Source organism: Pteropus alecto, unplaced genomic scaffold, assembly GCF_000325575.1.
Source record: "Pteropus alecto unplaced genomic scaffold, ASM32557v1 scaffold86, whole genome shotgun sequence".
In the NCBI taxonomy this organism is placed as follows: Eukaryota; Metazoa; Chordata; class Mammalia; order Chiroptera; family Pteropodidae; genus Pteropus; species Pteropus alecto.
The window spans coordinates 32,592,393-32,609,619 of NW_006442109.1; the positions used below are offsets into that span (position 1 = coordinate 32,592,393).

General features: G+C 32.8%; 1 non-coding gene across 1 annotated transcript; it reads right to left on the reverse strand.

Annotated features, from left to right (window-relative positions):
* Positions 1 to 16,890: 16,890 nt before the first annotated feature.
* Positions 16,891 to 17,009, reverse strand: LOC112469703. Its single transcript, XR_003042722.1, has one exon. It is a non-coding gene; the product is annotated as a 5S ribosomal RNA (ribosomal RNA).
* Positions 17,010 to 17,227: the final 218 nt, after the last annotated feature.

Sequence of the window (17,227 nt, forward strand, 5' to 3'; positions counted from 1 at the left end):
CCTAAAGAAATATCCTTGCTTGGACAAATGGCATTTTGCTCCTACCTATTTACAGCAGTTCATAGAAAAATATCTCAATATTAAGGTGTATAATCTATGATGATTCTTCTACTTAACTTTTAAGCAATCACTTTGTAACTAGTTTCTAATGATTTTTGAAGACTTAACTTTGATTTATCCTTCTTGATAAATAATTTTGTCTTCATTTTCTCTTATCCCCATATCACAGAGAATAAAACATTTATTTTCTGTACTCACTGGATTTAAATTCTAGTGGAAATACTCATAATTATGTAAAATAGATATGAGAGACAGAGGAATGTACCTAACCTAGATTTCCTTGGATATCAGGCAAAGATAGGAGAAAGAAAAAGAAATAAAAGGCCTAGGAGCCAGAGAGTGCGAAGCTACAGAAGACTTGAAAATAATGGCAGAAAAGGGAGGCAGAAAAAATTACTAACGTAAGTCAACCTGCATTATGTGTGGTACTCTGCTATGTCACTGAGATACAAAGACAGCTAAGGAATAGGTCCTACCCTCAAAAGCTTATATATGATCTACTGGCAACAGTGCATTCAATTTGTATTGAAAGATTAAGATGGAGGAGTTTTTTGCAAGAAAAATATGCTCTGTAGACTACTCAAGGAATTGTACTTTTATTCCATGAAGTCTCTTCCAGCCACCTCACCTGCCTTAGCTGCATGAAAAGCATCTGCTTACAAACTGTCCCGCATACGTTTCTGCCCCAGTATGATAGTCTTTGTATTTTCACAATGAGGAAATAAGGAACTGATTATCATTTTTCATATATTTTTTCCTAATTTCATCTCAATGTGTGGAAGTTTTGATGTTACGGTGAAGATGAAGAGTGAGAATAGTCTCTTGAGTTGTAAGAGAGTTTAAATAAATAAGGCAGAGTTTTAGCATCATGCTCTTATAGCTGAGAGGGAACATGAAAGTCATTTGGTCTCTCGGCAAGTTAGCAGCATAGATGGGACCAAAGCTTACATCTCCTGACTTTCAGTTCAGTGACACTCGACATTGTTTACAGAACCTTCTCTGGAATTTTAATCAGGACTTTTGGAGTAGTGAGATTATATCTGATTTCAGAAAGTCAATTTTAGAAAGCTTTTACAAAATAACTAAGTCAGAAGTGCTAAGCAAGAACTAAAATGTATAATGCTTCAAAAACTTGCAACATTTGGAATTGCAGTGCAAAACAAACATGTAACCAAAAGACAAGATTTGAATGATTAAACTAGCTTCCTTATATGGAAATTTAGGACATTTTGTGGGGCCTTTGCACTTAGAATTTAGCCTGCCTGTAACATTCTTCTTCCAATTATTGTCATTGTTCACTTCTTGCTACCCTTGGGAGCGTGTCACCTTCTCAGGGAGACATTTCTTGGCCACTCATGTATAAGTGCCATACAGCCACTCTAATAATGTGTCATCTGCTTCTTCCTTGTCTTAAATGTCTCATTAAAACTCATCCCTATCTAACATGAGATATATTTTACTTCTTTTGCTTTGCTTTATTCTCTGTGTTCCTCAGCTAGAATGTAGGTCTTTGGTGGTGGAGGTGGTGGTGGTGGTGGTGGTGGTGGTGGTGGTTGCTGGGTGTAGGGGTTAAGATTCTGACACCCTGAAGGTGTTTAATATTTACCAAATACGACATAAAACAGATATTTCTTCACTTATAAGATCATTTGCTCATTAAAAAGCAATTAAAACATTATTTAGACATTATATATGAAGTTTAGTATTCCCATATATATAATTTTAGAAGCTTTATTGTTAGCTTTGACAGGTGGTTCTATTTTGTATCTGGCACATAGGAATCAGTTTTGTTGCCTGTTTCCAAGAATAAGGAAAAAATGTTTAAGCTATTAAATATCTGAATTAAATGCATAAAAAAATGTTTTACCATATATTTTGTGTATAGATATGAAAAAATTAATTGTTACAGAAGGGTACATGATAAAAAAGTAAGAACGAGAAGTAGTGTAAATTTATACATGTTTAATCTTAGAAGATACTGACAGTTGTCTGAACTGTAGTGCTGGTTTCCACTTCCACCAGCAATGTATTGTTTTTGCTCCACAACCTTGCCAACACTTCATATTACTGGGCTTTTTAATTTGTCTATTCTAGCAGGTATGTTGTAGTATCTTATTGTGGTTTTAATTTGCATTTCTCTAATTACTGATGAGATTAAATATCCTTTTAATATTTTTATTGGCCATTTTGATCATCTCTAAATGGGTCCTATCTATTTTTGTATCAAGCTATCTAACCTTTTCATTGATTCATAAGATTCTTTATATATTTTAGATATGAGACTTTTCTCAAATATGTCTGTTGCAAATATATTCTCCCATTCCATACTTTGACTTTTCATTCTCTTAATGGTATCTTTCTTGAACAAAATTTATTAATTCAGTGTAGTGCAATTTATCACTTTTTCCTTTATAGCTAATGCTTTTAATGTCCTATTTAACAGAACATTTCCAAGCCCAAGGCCATTAAAAAATGTTATCTTCTAGAAGCTTTATTGTTTACCTTTCGCATTTAGATCTATGGTCTCCTTCAGAATTGATTTTTGTGTACAGAGTAAAGTAAGGTTTAGATTTTATGTTTTTTATAATGTTATACAGTTGAACCATCCCCATTGATCGAAATGGCAATTTTTTCCCAGGGCTCTGCAGCGTTACCTTTCTCATAAATTAGGTATTTATATAACTATGTCCTGTTTCCAAATTCTTTGTTCTTTTCTGTTAGTTGATTTGTCTATCATTGTTCTAGTACCACACTATCTGAGTTATAGTAGCTTTTAAGTATGTCTTGATATCCAGTAGAATAAATCCTCTAGCTTTGTTCTTCAAAATTAGTTCAGCTCTTTTTAGCCCTTTACATTTCCATGAAAATTTTAGAAACTGCGTGTCAGTTTCAACCAAAAATAATCCTGGAGTTTAGATCGGGAAAAAAAAAATTAAATATATAAACTAATTATGGGAGAATTGAGATTTCTGCAATACTGAGACTTCTAATTCATGAACAAGGTGTAGACCTCATATTAAGGGTTTTTTTTTTTAATTGCTTATTTAATTTTTCTGGGGATTTCAGCAATATGTAAAGCATATAGCATGACATTTGTACACCAAAGATTAGAGGCACTGGTAAACTGGGAAAAATGGAATCTATCTGGCTGACCAGTTATTTAATTATAAGTGGTAGAAAAATTCCATCAGTGCCATGTTCTCAAAGCAGCCAAATCTCCCACCTAAATCCAAGCCAAAGCCACAAGTATGTGAATCTTACTCTGAAGGAGAGATTCTCAGAGAGAGATTTGGGATTTGGTGCCAGAGACAGAGGCCGAGGTGGCCTCCCAAGAGAAGGAGTGTGATTGTATCCAAAAGAGACCTACATGAACTGGCCTGGGAACATGGCTAGAGATCATATAATCAGAGCCTCTAACTCAGAACCAGGAAAAAAAAGATTCTCTCTTGCACCGAGGACATATACTGTAGCTAGCGATAATCAGGAATCTAGATGCTTATACATAATCATAAACTGATAACCAAGAATCATCAAAGATTTCAGGAAAACCAACACAGGCTCAGGAGACAGGCATCACATTAAACACACAAAAATAATTTAACCTCTGAGGAATATGAGTTAATATGAAAAGCAAAAGAAAACTAATTATTATCATTAGTATTCAATAAATTAGGGAAGATGTAGCTGAAGGGTTGCTATGAAAGTGAATCAATTCTAAGGTTAAATAAAACAAAATCTTAGCATAAGGATAAATAGAAAAAACAGCTCTAAACGTCAGCCTAGAGAGCTGAAAGTTAAGCAAAGGAATTTTTGCATAACCCAGTGCAAAATTACAAAGATGAACAAGTATAGAAGTTTACATTTGGTGCCCTTTATTTCTCTTTTTGTGGTTGACAGGTTCCTCAGCTTCATGACATTATATGTATATGTTCAGTCTTTGGGAGATAGGACATAGGAAATGTTTGAATTCATAAAGGGAACTGTTAGAAAGCACTGAGAGTAACAAGTAACGATGAAGGCACAGTGAGAGGAATGAGTGGTTCTATATTTAAGTAACTTATGCACTTATCTTTATTGTATTCTTCATCTTATTTTTGTTAGGTTTAAAGAAAAATAGGGGTCTATTTTTCTCTCTCATTCCCTTTACTACTACAGTTAGCAATTTCTATTTATAGGTCTTTTGGGAGATGACTTATAATTTTATATGATACAATTGTATCTCTACTAATTTAGCATCTTCAAACATCTCTATTGTCTCTTCACTATTAAGAGTAAGGAATTAGCTAGATTTTATTTAATATTTACTATATGCCAGACACTATATTAACTCATCCTCACAACATCCTTATGAGTTAGGTACTATTGTCATCCTCATTTCACAGATGATGAATCTGAGGTACCTAGAAATTAACTAGGCCAAGTTTATGGTAAGTAGGAAGTTGGTGGGATACACATAAGCACAATGGATGTTATGCTTCTGGTTTTAACGTCTGTTATATGGCCTCTCCACAGGTCAGCGATATATCTGTACTATAAGTCTGTTATTAAATGAGTATATAAAAATATAGATACTTTTCTCAAACTATTTAGCTATAAAATTTTAAGTGAGAAATTTAAGTGTAGAAATTTGTCATATGTTATAAAATAAATTACTTCCAATGGAATTCTAATAGCATGGCTTTGCAGTGCAGAAGCAAAGCAAATACTGTGTGGATTCAGGTGCTGCATTTAGTTTTTAATTAGTGACTGTGAAAGTAACTTCTCAGTGTCGTTAAAACAATTTGATAGTGGAATAACTTTACACCATTAATCCTTACTTATAAATAAATTCACCTTGGGAGAACAATACATTAAAATGAAATGATACTACTTAAGATGAACTATACTAAAGAGGTAACTAAAGAAGTCAGCGGCAACTTAACTGTTTTGGAAAACTTCTGATGTTAGCAACAAAGTGAGGCTGACAAAGTCACCTCTACTGTTAAGATCTGGAAGTTTGATGGCAACCTATGTACACTCTGTAAACAAAAAATATGCCAAAGAAATAAAAGGAAACAAAATGTTTCCCCTCCTTCCCCAAATGGCTCATTGCCTTGGTTGTCCCACAAATGTGTTCATTGAAACAAAACCAAAAAATGTATTAAAGCTAGATATAAAACCAAAAGTCTCTATAAGAAAGCTGATTTAAAGATATTCATAGGAAAATGACATGTCTAAAGCATGCTATACGTTAATAACATCATCCTTAAATAAAATTTTTTAAATATCATATTCAGAAATTGACCTCAATTTTTAAAAATCTAATTTAATTCCTTTATGTCTATACTATATAAGATTTGAAGAGGGAGAGTTTAAAATTCTTCTCAAACTTATCCAGGAACATTGTCTTCATTGTTTTTCTTTATTCTTTCACTACGTTTGAGTACCATATTTGAGTGAAAATTTTAAAAATTCAGTAAAAATCCAGATGTTTCCAAAGACATTGATAAATTCATTTAGAAAATTATTTAGATTTCTGAAATCAGTTATATGGACCCTGAGATTAACATGATGTTTAGAGGCATATAATATAATTCGAAACATGAAAGCAAGTTAATAATTTGATAATTTCCTACTAGTCAAGCGTTATGCCCCAGAATATATTACAGTTTGGCAAATATGGGGAAACAATTGAGAGATATGGAAGAAAACTCTGTGAGGTCCGTCTTTCAAATAAACAGAACAGAAATGGATGGTGGAGGAGAGATAATTTTTGGAAATAGAAGAAAATTGTCCTTAGTTTAAAAAGATATAATTATTGATTGAAATTCCCACCCAGAACAACTCTTTGATGCTATCAGAGTTATATTCTACCACCCCAAGGAAAAAGAGAAATGCAGTAATGACGAAATGGTAGTGAGAGAAAATGTTAAATAGTGGAGATGTGACATGGCTAAAACTTATTAGAAGGTGGTGGCAGTGCAAATTGAGAAGTGGGAAGAAATATGTCTATTCAGAGTCACCTCTGCACAAATGAAGTGATATTGGGAGGATCTCATTTAGGAAATCCACACAACTGGCACGGATACCTTCTATTTTTTCTTACCTTCTTATTGATGAATTAACACACAGAAAAAGGCACAAATAGAATATACAGATTAATGAATTTTTACAAAGTGATCTCACCTGTTTAACTGCTGTCCAGGTCAAGAAATAAAATATTATGTAAACTTCAGAAGACCTACCTCAGCTTTGAGCCCTTCCCAGTCATTATTCGTTCTCCCTTTCCTAAAAGTAACCACCACTCTCCCAATTAATACCACAGATAATTAGTTATGCTTGGTTTTGAACTCTCTATACATGAAACTATGTGGTACTTATTCTTATATATTGTGTTGTACCTGGCTTCTTTTACTTTATTTCGCTCAACAGTAAGGTTATAAAATTAGTTCATGTTGTCATATAAATAGTTTGGGGTTTTCTTCTCTTTTTAATTTTTCCTGAATAGTATTCCATTGTGAGGATATCCTACAATTTATTTTCCATGCTATGATGGACATTTCGGTGTTTTATGGCTATTACAAATTAATTATGCTCTGAATATTCCTGTTCAGACCTTTGGTTCAAATATGTATGCATTTTTGAGTAGAATTGCTGTTTTTTTTTTTAAGTGGTTAAAACAATTTGCACTCCCACCAACAGTGTATTAGAATTCCATTTGCTCCAAAGCCTCACCAGTACTTTGTATTCTCAGTCTTTTTAATATGTGCCATCCTAGTGAGCATGCAGTGGTATCTCATTGTATTTCTAATTTGTAGTTCTCTGATCATGTTCATCACTTGGACATCCTCTTTTATAAAGTGCCCATTTATCTCTTGTACATTCTCCTATAGGACTGTCATAGCTTTTAATTAATTGGTAAGTATTTTTCAGATGTGTGTGTTACAATATAATCTTTTATACTATGAATTCCCTTTTTACTCTATTAATGGTATCTTTGGATGAACGATTTATTCTTTTTCTTGTCTTTTAAGATTAATGCTTTCTGTGTCTCATTTAAGAAAAGTTTTTCCCTGTTTCAAGGTCATGATGACCATGTTATCTTCCAAAAGCTGTATTGTTTTATCTTTCACATTCCAAGTATGGACTATGAACATTATGTTAAATTACTATCTAAAAAGTTTGAACTAATTTATATGCCTACTAAAATGTGCATGAGCATTCCAACTTCCTCACGTTTGCCAAAATTTGCCCAAACTGGCTATTATTGTCTTTTTATTATTGTCTTTTTTTAAATATGGCTAGGGAGGTACAGCTTTTTATTGTTATTGAAATTTATGAGCTAGCCAAGACATAAAAAAATGGTCAAAAATATTACACATATATACATATATGTATATGGTTATATACATGTATGTACGTATGTGTATATATATAAATAATACACCCAAGTATCTATAACCCAGATTTTTCTTTTCAAGTATAGGCTAGTTGAAATAGTTTTCTAAATTCAGATCAAGCTGTTTGAGAGTCATGGTCAAGTATCCCTTGTTTACAAAGTTAGCATGATAACAGCTACTGGCAGGGTAGATGTTCACAAGTGGTTGTCTGTGAACATTTGGGGATAAGAGATTTACATGTGCATAAATAAATAAAATTTCTCTTACTAATTTCTAGATGAAAATTAGGTTTTCAGGTAGAAATCCCCCAGTTTAAAACTCTTGGCATTAAAGTGTCATGAACCTAGCTAGTTCAATGAAATAATGGGAAGGGAAATCTCCAAAGAATTAAAAAGCAATGGAGTATATGTTGATGCTCCCCAAATAGCATCCCTGGCATGTTTACCCAGATAGACTTGCTCAGAAAAAAAAATCGGTCACAGTAAGAGATGATCTTCAATTTCCGGGAAGCTATGGATAATAGTAGACCTTTCAACTCATCTCCTATCTACCACTGTTTGGAGGTAGCTGTACGTAAGCAAGACACCTGTTATTCTCAGCATGTAGTACAAAGGCATCAGTGTCCTCAGAACATCAGGAGTGGAAACAGCTCTATCCAAAGTGTTATTAGTGGGCAAGCAGACCAGCCAGATGTTGCCAGCAAATGGGACAGAAAACCATTGTAGCCTGTACATTCTCCTCAAGGACCTTTGGGTTGAGAACCCCAAGTCCCAAAAGTAGACACATTTTGTATAATACATGAATTCCAATTCGAGATCTCTCTTCAGCTATCAGACATTATTTAAACCACAGATGTGAGTGAGAAAAGTTTCTAATTCTTTTTGTTACTAATAGAGTAGAAGATGTTAGAAGGATTTTGATATGGGAGCTTTAAATCCCTTGCTTCTTAGTGGTATCCTCTTTCTCCCAGGTGTCAATGCTGTTGGGTGTCATTTTTATCAAAGGTCACCAAACAGAAAGGAACCATAACAGCTCATCTGGGCAGATTTCTACTCTTTAGCAGAATTTTACTTGAACTCAGAAAAATAGCAGTCTATTTTTCTTTGAAATATACAAAGAATGAAATTCAAAATCTTTCCAATAGTCAAATGTTTCATAATTCTTGAATCAAGATTTTTATAAATGGATTTTTTTTTATTTTAAGATAAAGCTTTAATATTTGCTTAGGAATTTCCCCTTAACCTTTTATCTTTGGTTCACTTTTAGGTGTTGACTTTAATGTCAAGCTATAACACTTTGGAATAATTTTAATTCATTTTCTTAGCACTTTTGGAAAGAGTATAGCCAATGAATGTTGAATAGTGAATTTGGTGGCCCCCAAAAGAAACGGCTTTGGTATTCTAAGAATGGCTGTTGCTGTCATGAGGCAAAATGGTTATTATATTTGACTTAATTTTTCAGTGTATAAGAATAAAATAATATTAATTTTAAAAAGCAGCTTAAGATCCTCAAATGGGATTCTTTTAACTTGTTATCTAGCTATTTTCTTCATTCAGAATATGTAATATCTATTAAATTTTATTTATTTCATCTACTTTATCGATTATTAGCTGTTCGGTTATCTTCTAAGCATTCGTCTGAAATAATCAGTTTTAAATTGAACACCCTTAAAAAGAGATGCTTTCTTTTAAGTTCTTTAACGGTTAAGTCCTGTAAAGTCAGTGATCATCTCAGGATTAAGTTCATCCCAAGAATTTTACTTCCCTTTTCTGTTTTATTAGGAATGTTCAGTCTCGTCAACAGTGGTTCCGACTTCTTGCTTCTTTATCATGTTAAATCTCTTGGTTTCTTGGTTTCATGAAGATTTATCTCATTATTTTCTAGAACTTTGGAGAGTAAAATATAACAATATATGAAAACAACAATACTATTTAAGAAAATCGTATTTATCTTAACTTTTTAGTATTTACAATTTATTTTCTAAAGTGGGTCTGAGAAGTGTCCAAATCTCAAATCTAATGTAGAGACCATTACAAGGCAAAACGGAGGTCAAAAAGTAGATCAATTTGTTTTAATTGAAATTAGATAGTGGTTTCTTTCCTTACTCTAGCTATTATTTGCCATGGGGTAAGGTATTAAAATCGTGATGACTCATTAGAAGTATTAATTCTAGAATAAAACCAATGAATTGTTCATAAGGTAACATATTAAAGTGTATTCATTGTTTTAATCTTATTAACATAAAGTTTATTAAGAAAAAAACCTTGATATGTTGCAGTTGCTTTATTTCATAAAATGTAAAGTTTAAAGTCACAGTCCCCCCTATAAGTCTAGTACCAACCTGGTATCATACATAGGTATTACAATATAATTGACTATATTCCCTATGTTATACTTTACATTCCCTATGACTATTTTGTAACTACCAATTTGTACTTCTTAATTCCTTCACCTTTTTCACACAGTCCCCCAAGCAGCTATTTGTTCTCTGTATCTATGAATCTGTTTCTGTTTTGTCTGTTCATTTATTTTCTTTTTTAGAGTCCATATGAGTGAAATTATATAGTATTTGTCTTTCTCTGTCTGACTTATTTCACTTAGCATAATACCCTCTAAGTCCATCCATGTTGTTGCAAATGGTAACATTTCATTCTTCTTTATGGCTGAGTGATATTCCATTGTATATATAAACCACATCTTCTTTATTCAGTTGTCTATTGATGGGCACTTATTTTGGCTATTGTAAATAATGCTGCAATGAATATAGGGATGCATATATCTTTTTGAATTAGTGTTTTAGATCTCTTCAGATAATTATCCAAAAGTGTAATTGCTGGGACATAAAGTAGTTCTAGTTTAAATTTTTTGAGGAATTTTCATACTGTTTTCATAGTAGCTGCATCAATTTGCATTCTAACTAACAGTGCAAGAGGGTTCCTTTTTTTTCACATCCTCACCAATACTGTTGTTTGTTGACTTATTGATGGTAGTCATTCTGATATGTGAAGTGATATCTCATTGTGGTATTAATTTGCATTTCTCTGATGATTGGTGACATTGAGCATCTTTTCCTATGTCTGTTGGCCATCTGTATGCCCTCTTTGGAAAATGCCTATTCAGGTCCTCTGCCCATTTTTTAATTGGATTGTTTGGGTTTTCTTGGTGTTAAATTGTATGAGTTCTGTATAAATTTTGGATGTTAACCCCTTATCGGATATTTCATTGGTGAATATCTCCTCTCATTCTGTAGATTTTTTCATTTTGTTAATGGTTCCCTTTGCTGTGCAGGTTTCCTTTTTAGTTTGATGTAGTCCTGTTTGTTTATTTTTTTTTCTTTTGTTTTCCTTGCTCGAGAAATTATATCGGAGAAAATATTACTCAGAGCAACATCAAAGAGTTTACTGCCTATGTTTTCTTCTAGGAGTTTCATGGTTTTTGGATCTTACATTTAAGTCTTTAATCCATTTTGAGTTTATATATAAGATGTAAGAAAGTAGTCTAGTTGTTTTTTTTTTTGCATGTATCTGTCCAGTTTTCCCAACACCATATATTGTATATTCTTGTCTCCTTTGACATAGACTATTAGAACTGATAAATGAATTTAGTAAAGTAGCAGGATACAAAATTAATATTCAGAAATTAGTTACATTTTTATACACAAGTAACAAACTTACCAGAAAGAGATTAAAAAAACAATCCTACTTACAATTGCATAAAAAAAATACCTACGAATAAATTTAACCAAGGAAGTAAAAGATCTGTACTTGGGAAAGTATAACACACTGAAAAAAGAAAATGAAGATACAAATAAATGGAAGCATATACTGTGTTCATGATAAGAAGAATTAACATTGTTAAAATGACCATACTACCCAAAGCAATCTCTAGATTTAATGCAATCTCTGTCAAATTACCAATGGTATTTTTCACTGAACTAGAACAAATAATTCTAAAATTATATGGAAGTGCTAAAGACCCTGAATAGCCACAGCAATCTGGAGAAAAAAGAACAAACTTGGAGTTATCACACTACCAGATATCAAACAATACTACAAGGCTATAGTAATCAAAACAACGTGGTACTGGCATAAAAACAGACACATAGATCAATGAAACAGAAGAGAGAGCCCAGAAATACACACTTCATTTTTTTTAAAGGCCAGACCATGGTAGCTTTCAAGCACATTTCTGTAGAAGTCAGTGAACTGAGGCCCACAGACCAGAGCCCAATTGCTGCCATTTTGATAACGCCCACAAGCTAAAAAAGATTTTTACCAATGAACATTTGCAACTATTTTGATGCCAGGAAATACTAACTTTGAACTCTTATTAAGTGAAACTTTATTACAAAAGTAAAAAAAAAAAAGGACATTCTTCTTATTAGTAGACATCTATTTTCTTAAATGTTCCCAATTATTATATTTTGAATTTTAATAAAGCAATTTGTTTTCCAATTTGTTAGATATGCTATAATTTGTTATGTTCTATAAATATCCTCAATTTTGCCTCTTGGCCTGCAAAGCCTAAAATATTTACTAATTGGTTCTTTACAGAATAAGTTTGCCAACCTCAACATTATTCCATTACCAAATGCTACAATCACACTAATTCATTATCAAGAATATAAACAACATAACTGGAATACATTTTTGTATAATCTACTCAAGATATCATTAATAATTTTCTTAGCAGAATTATAATTTTCCTCAATTTAAGAATATTTATTTTCTTCTGCATCTACTATTAAATATAAGAGATTAGAATTGAAAGATATTATTTTGGTCCATCTCTATCTGAAAAACATGAAAGATTTCTCAGCTATTACTTAACTCAACATATATGACCATGTTCAAGCTCTGCCTGCAGGTATGTTATTACTGTCACGTGAAGGGGAAATTGCCAGAATGTCTGCTATCAGGCACTTTTCTAGTTATCTTCTGTAATCCTCACTCAGAGTTCATGCTCTGATATCTCTGGCTCTGAAACCCACTCTTATCATGCTCTGCCCCACTGGTGTAGTGCTCACATTGTTTTTCCAGTTTATGAGGTTTGCAGCTTCCCTAACTTGTATTATTATCACAGATTTCTTTTACTTTCCACGCTTATTTACCTATTCTTACTATTTCTTAACCACAAGTGTCAGTAATCCACAAATGGAGATACACATTCATGGTGAGGCTTGAGAAGTAGAAAGATTCTGGCGTATAAAAAGAAGGACATTAACATTGGAGAGTGACGCTGGCAGTGAGGTGAAGAACAAATTTCACTGAGCTGGAACACCCTTCCTCTTACTCCTTCAAGTCACTTCTATACCTCCAGGCTAGGTTCATTTTCAAGTGGTGTAATTTGGTCTTGCTTTCCTTATATTTAAAATAAATGGTTTGCCACATGATCTTAAATAACTGAACACGAGATGTTTTGTTGTTTCGTTTACACAAGACAGACCAAGAAAACTTACTTATATATTTAATTATATTTTCTAATTATTTTGAAATAACCTTCAAATTAGAAAGTGAAAGAAGAAAAGAAAAATGATTTTGTTTGCTTAAAGAACATTTTAGCATTTGGACAGAAATGTCAATTTTTGCAGAAAGTTTTATAGAAATAGATATTCATATAATTTTTATGTGGTACACTATATAAGAGGGAAATATAGCTTAAAAAATATAAAGCAAAAGTCTTTTTTCTTGACAAGCTTAGAGATAAAAAATAATGCTTCTATAGAACAACCCCAGGCCCATCACAAGTAAATAGCAGACAATAAGAGAATCCTTTGAGATAATGAGATAGGCGTAAGAGAATGGAATGGTCAGTCGGAGTACTGTAGCATTAACAAAGGAAAATGGTACTTTCTCCAGGATCTCTGCCTTGCCGTAGGCCCATTCCAGATGGCCACGTGAAGAGCATCCAACTGTAGTCTACACCATCTGCCCCAGAACCAGTGTAGGACAGTGACTCAGGATATGAGAAGCTCTTTTCCCATTAGGCAGATGAAATCAGAAATGCTCATCTTATCTGGTGCTTTACACTTCAGGGCTCAAGCATCCGACATCTGCCAGCCATCCCGCTCTGTAGGCAACACTAAGATTACAACATCCCACGAAGACCTGAAACCCAGTGTTATTCCTGCTTTGCTCCCCTACTTGACTGGCTTTCATTTCATATTACTTCCAGCCTGTTTTCTCAGGCTCTGTCCTGTTTTCCATCTTTCCTTCCAAGTTCTAACTCTACTATACACAGGATAAAGCCACACATTCAGAAATCCAAATATGATGTGGGAGAGTCCCAAAAATGATTTTGATGAGATGAGTTCTCCCCGATTAATAAGCATCAAAAGGCAAGGAAGTGTGCCCGCCCAAAAGACTGCTATGTACACAAGCCAGACTGACATTGTGGCCAGCACCATGTAATTATTTTCGCTCCCAGAGACAAGTGAACATTGTCACTGGAAATACACTCCAGGTAACAATACTCGGTAATCAAGATCCTTGCTTATAAATATAAATAGATAACCAAGAACCAAACATTCAAGAATACCCAACACAAGCCCAAAGAAGCATCAAACTCCACAAATAAAACAATGTAACCTTTATGGAAACAAAGTTATTTTGGGAAATAGAAAACAAAATTTATTTAATATCTTTAGTGACATTTGAGCAGCTAATAGCTTATTTTTTTAAAAGTTGCTGTGAAAATTAAATGATTAGTGATTTTTAAAAAATCGTTCAGGCTGAATTATACAAAGAACAAGCCAAAGATAAGTTTAGTGGTCTAGAAGGTCGAGTGGACTGATTTTCACATAACCCCATGTAAAATGGCAAAGAGGTGAAAAGTATAAAAATTCGTTGCATGTAATGTCCTTTCTTTTCCTTCTTGGGTTTTCCAATCTCAACTTTGTTTCAGTTCTTTCTCAGTTTTTCTTTCCCAATTTTGCTTTATACCTTTCAGATATTCTTTCTCATTCTTGGATGCTGGTAGCACCCCTCAAACTTTGCTGCATGACTACAGATGTATTTTTAGAGTTATATTTCTATTGTCACTCCAGTAGAATTTGGCAAGGGACAAGAAATCAGGGTTTAGGTTCTATCAGCTACCTCTAACCATAACAATGAAAGCAGATCCTTTTCATATCAATTACCTTGGTTTTTGGTTTGGGTTTTTGATTTTACCTTGTTTCTTTAAATTTGGCTTATTTTTCACAGTAGATGTAGAAACTATGTTACGAGAAAAAGTACTTTTCTCAGATAGATTGCCTTGTCCACCAGAGAAGCATGAAGATTAGTGATGGTCTCTCTCATTCCAAAGAGACCCTGCGTGTTCAAAGTATTTCCCATTGGGCACCTGCTAGCACTGGACTGTATAGTCAGACATGCTCAAGGTGTTCTTAGTTTTGTGGCAATCGACTAAATATGTTAAATAAGTTGACGAGTTGGCTCTTTTTTAATAACAAACTTTTCAATTCAACTATAATCTTTATTATATTAGTAATCCTAGGTATGTATAGTCTCTAAAATGAGGAACTTGATTCATAGGCAAAAACATTTAAGAAAGGCAATTTTACATATTTTTCATGTGTAAAAAGTTAATCAAAACATGTACTATGCAGATTTTTTGGTGATTACTAAAAATAAATGTACATTTATTTTATAGTATAGTTTTAAACATTTAAAAATGATTTCTGGATCAGTTTCTGCAGTGGAACACTTCTGGTGGTTCACATTTGTTGTAGTCTTAGTGTAGGGTACGGAGCAACAATACGGTGGTCAAAGAATGTACTGTAGGTTATTTTAGTTTCTTGCAATTTGTTGAGACTCGTTTTATGGCCCAGTACATGATTAGTTTTGTCAGTGATGTATGCACCCTTGTAAATAATGAACATTCTATCATTGTTGAGTGCAGTGTTACATATATATACCAATTAAGGAAGTTTTATTAAAATTATTCTTTAGATCTTCTGTATCTTTGCTGATTTTTTTCTTTCCTTTCTTTACTAGTAACTGAGAGAGGTCATTGCATGGATTTGTCCTCTTAAGTTTTTTCAAATTTGAAGGTGTGTGAAAACAAAGTTAGAATTGTTGTATCTTTCTGATGAATTTTCTTTTATAATCATCCACTTTAAAAGCAGAATAACTGCATCAGCTTTTTTGTTAGTGTTTCCATGGTGTATATTTTTTCATCCTTTTACTTCTAACCTTTTCTCTCCTTATATTTAAAAAATATAGGTATCATCTATTTTTTTTAATCCAGTTTGAAAATATTTGCCTTTTAATTGGAACAATAACTTTTAATGTAATTATTCATGTATTTATGATTATACATATCGATTTTCTGCTTTTCTCGTGTTTCATGTTCCTTCTTTTCCTCTTTTACATTGTTTAAGGTTAATCATACTTCTTTCATTAATCTACATTCCCCATTATTGGTTTGTTAGTACATTCTTTTACTATGTGTTAGTACCTGTTCTAAAGAATACACTGTAGAGCCTGGACTTACTACAACCTAATATGATTCCATATGTTTAAAATTTCTTGGACAATGCTAGGACCTTAGAATATTTTAAGTTCTATATTACTACTCTTTGTTATTGTTATCATTTTAGTTCTACATATGTTTTATTCCCCTAGAAGATATTATAATTGTTGTTACATCATAGTTATATAGTTATTGTACAGTTGGTATTTATTTATATTTACCCACATTTTTACTCTTCATGTTGAGTTTCTGTTTCCATTGAGAATCATTTTCATTTTGCCAGCAGAACTCACTTTCGTATTTATTTGGGGGAGGATATACAGGCAACAATTTCACTTGCTTTTTGTTTGGCTGCCAATGTCTTTATTTCACCTTCACTTTTGGAGGGTATTTTTGATGAATATAAAATCCTAGAGTGACAGTTTTCTTTCAGCAGCTTGAAAATGTCAGTCCGTTATCTGTCTTTCATTATTTTCATTGAGAAGTCAGGTATCGTTTTTATTTCTGGACCTGCGAGGCTAAGGTATATTTTTTCCCTTTGGCTATTTTCAAGAGTTTTTTTTTTTCCTTTGTCTTTAGTTTTCAGCTGTTTTACTATGATGTGACTTGGTGTGATATTCTTTGCCTTGATGTCTTTTACTTTGGAAATTCTTTGCCTTTATTTTTGCAATTTTTTTTGTCCTATTTTTTTTCTCTTCTCTACCTTCTGGGCCACTAATTAGGTATATTTTTTATCAGTCTTATGTTATAGCTACAAACTTTTTGGTATCATTCATTTTATTGATCAAATTTCAACTCAAATACTTTCTGGCATTTCTTCCAGATCATTTATCTTCTCTTCAGCTTCCAATATTCTATTTAACCTACCTATTTTTAATATCAGTTATTAAATTTTTTTAGTCTTGGAATTTCTATTTGATTCTTGTTTTTATATAAATTCTAGTTCTCTGGAATCTGTAAATTCTTTTTTTTTTTTTAACACCTACGGCACCTGGTATTCCTAGGTGGTCTCCCATCCAAGTACTAACCAGGCCCGACCCTGCTTAGCTTCCAAGATCAGATGAGATCAGGCACGTTCAGGGTGGCATGGCCATAGACTCTGTAAAATCTGTATGTTATTTATTTTTGAGCCTATTAATTAGAGCTCTTTTTATCCAACCTGATAATTCCAATAAATGGGTCATCTACTGATATGGTTTTGTTTTTTGTCCTGTTTTTTGTCATGTCTGGTTTTTATTATTATTATTATTATTATTAATGCCAACTATTATGTTTACTAAACTACAGATGTTACTTTTTCTATGGATCTTGTTGGC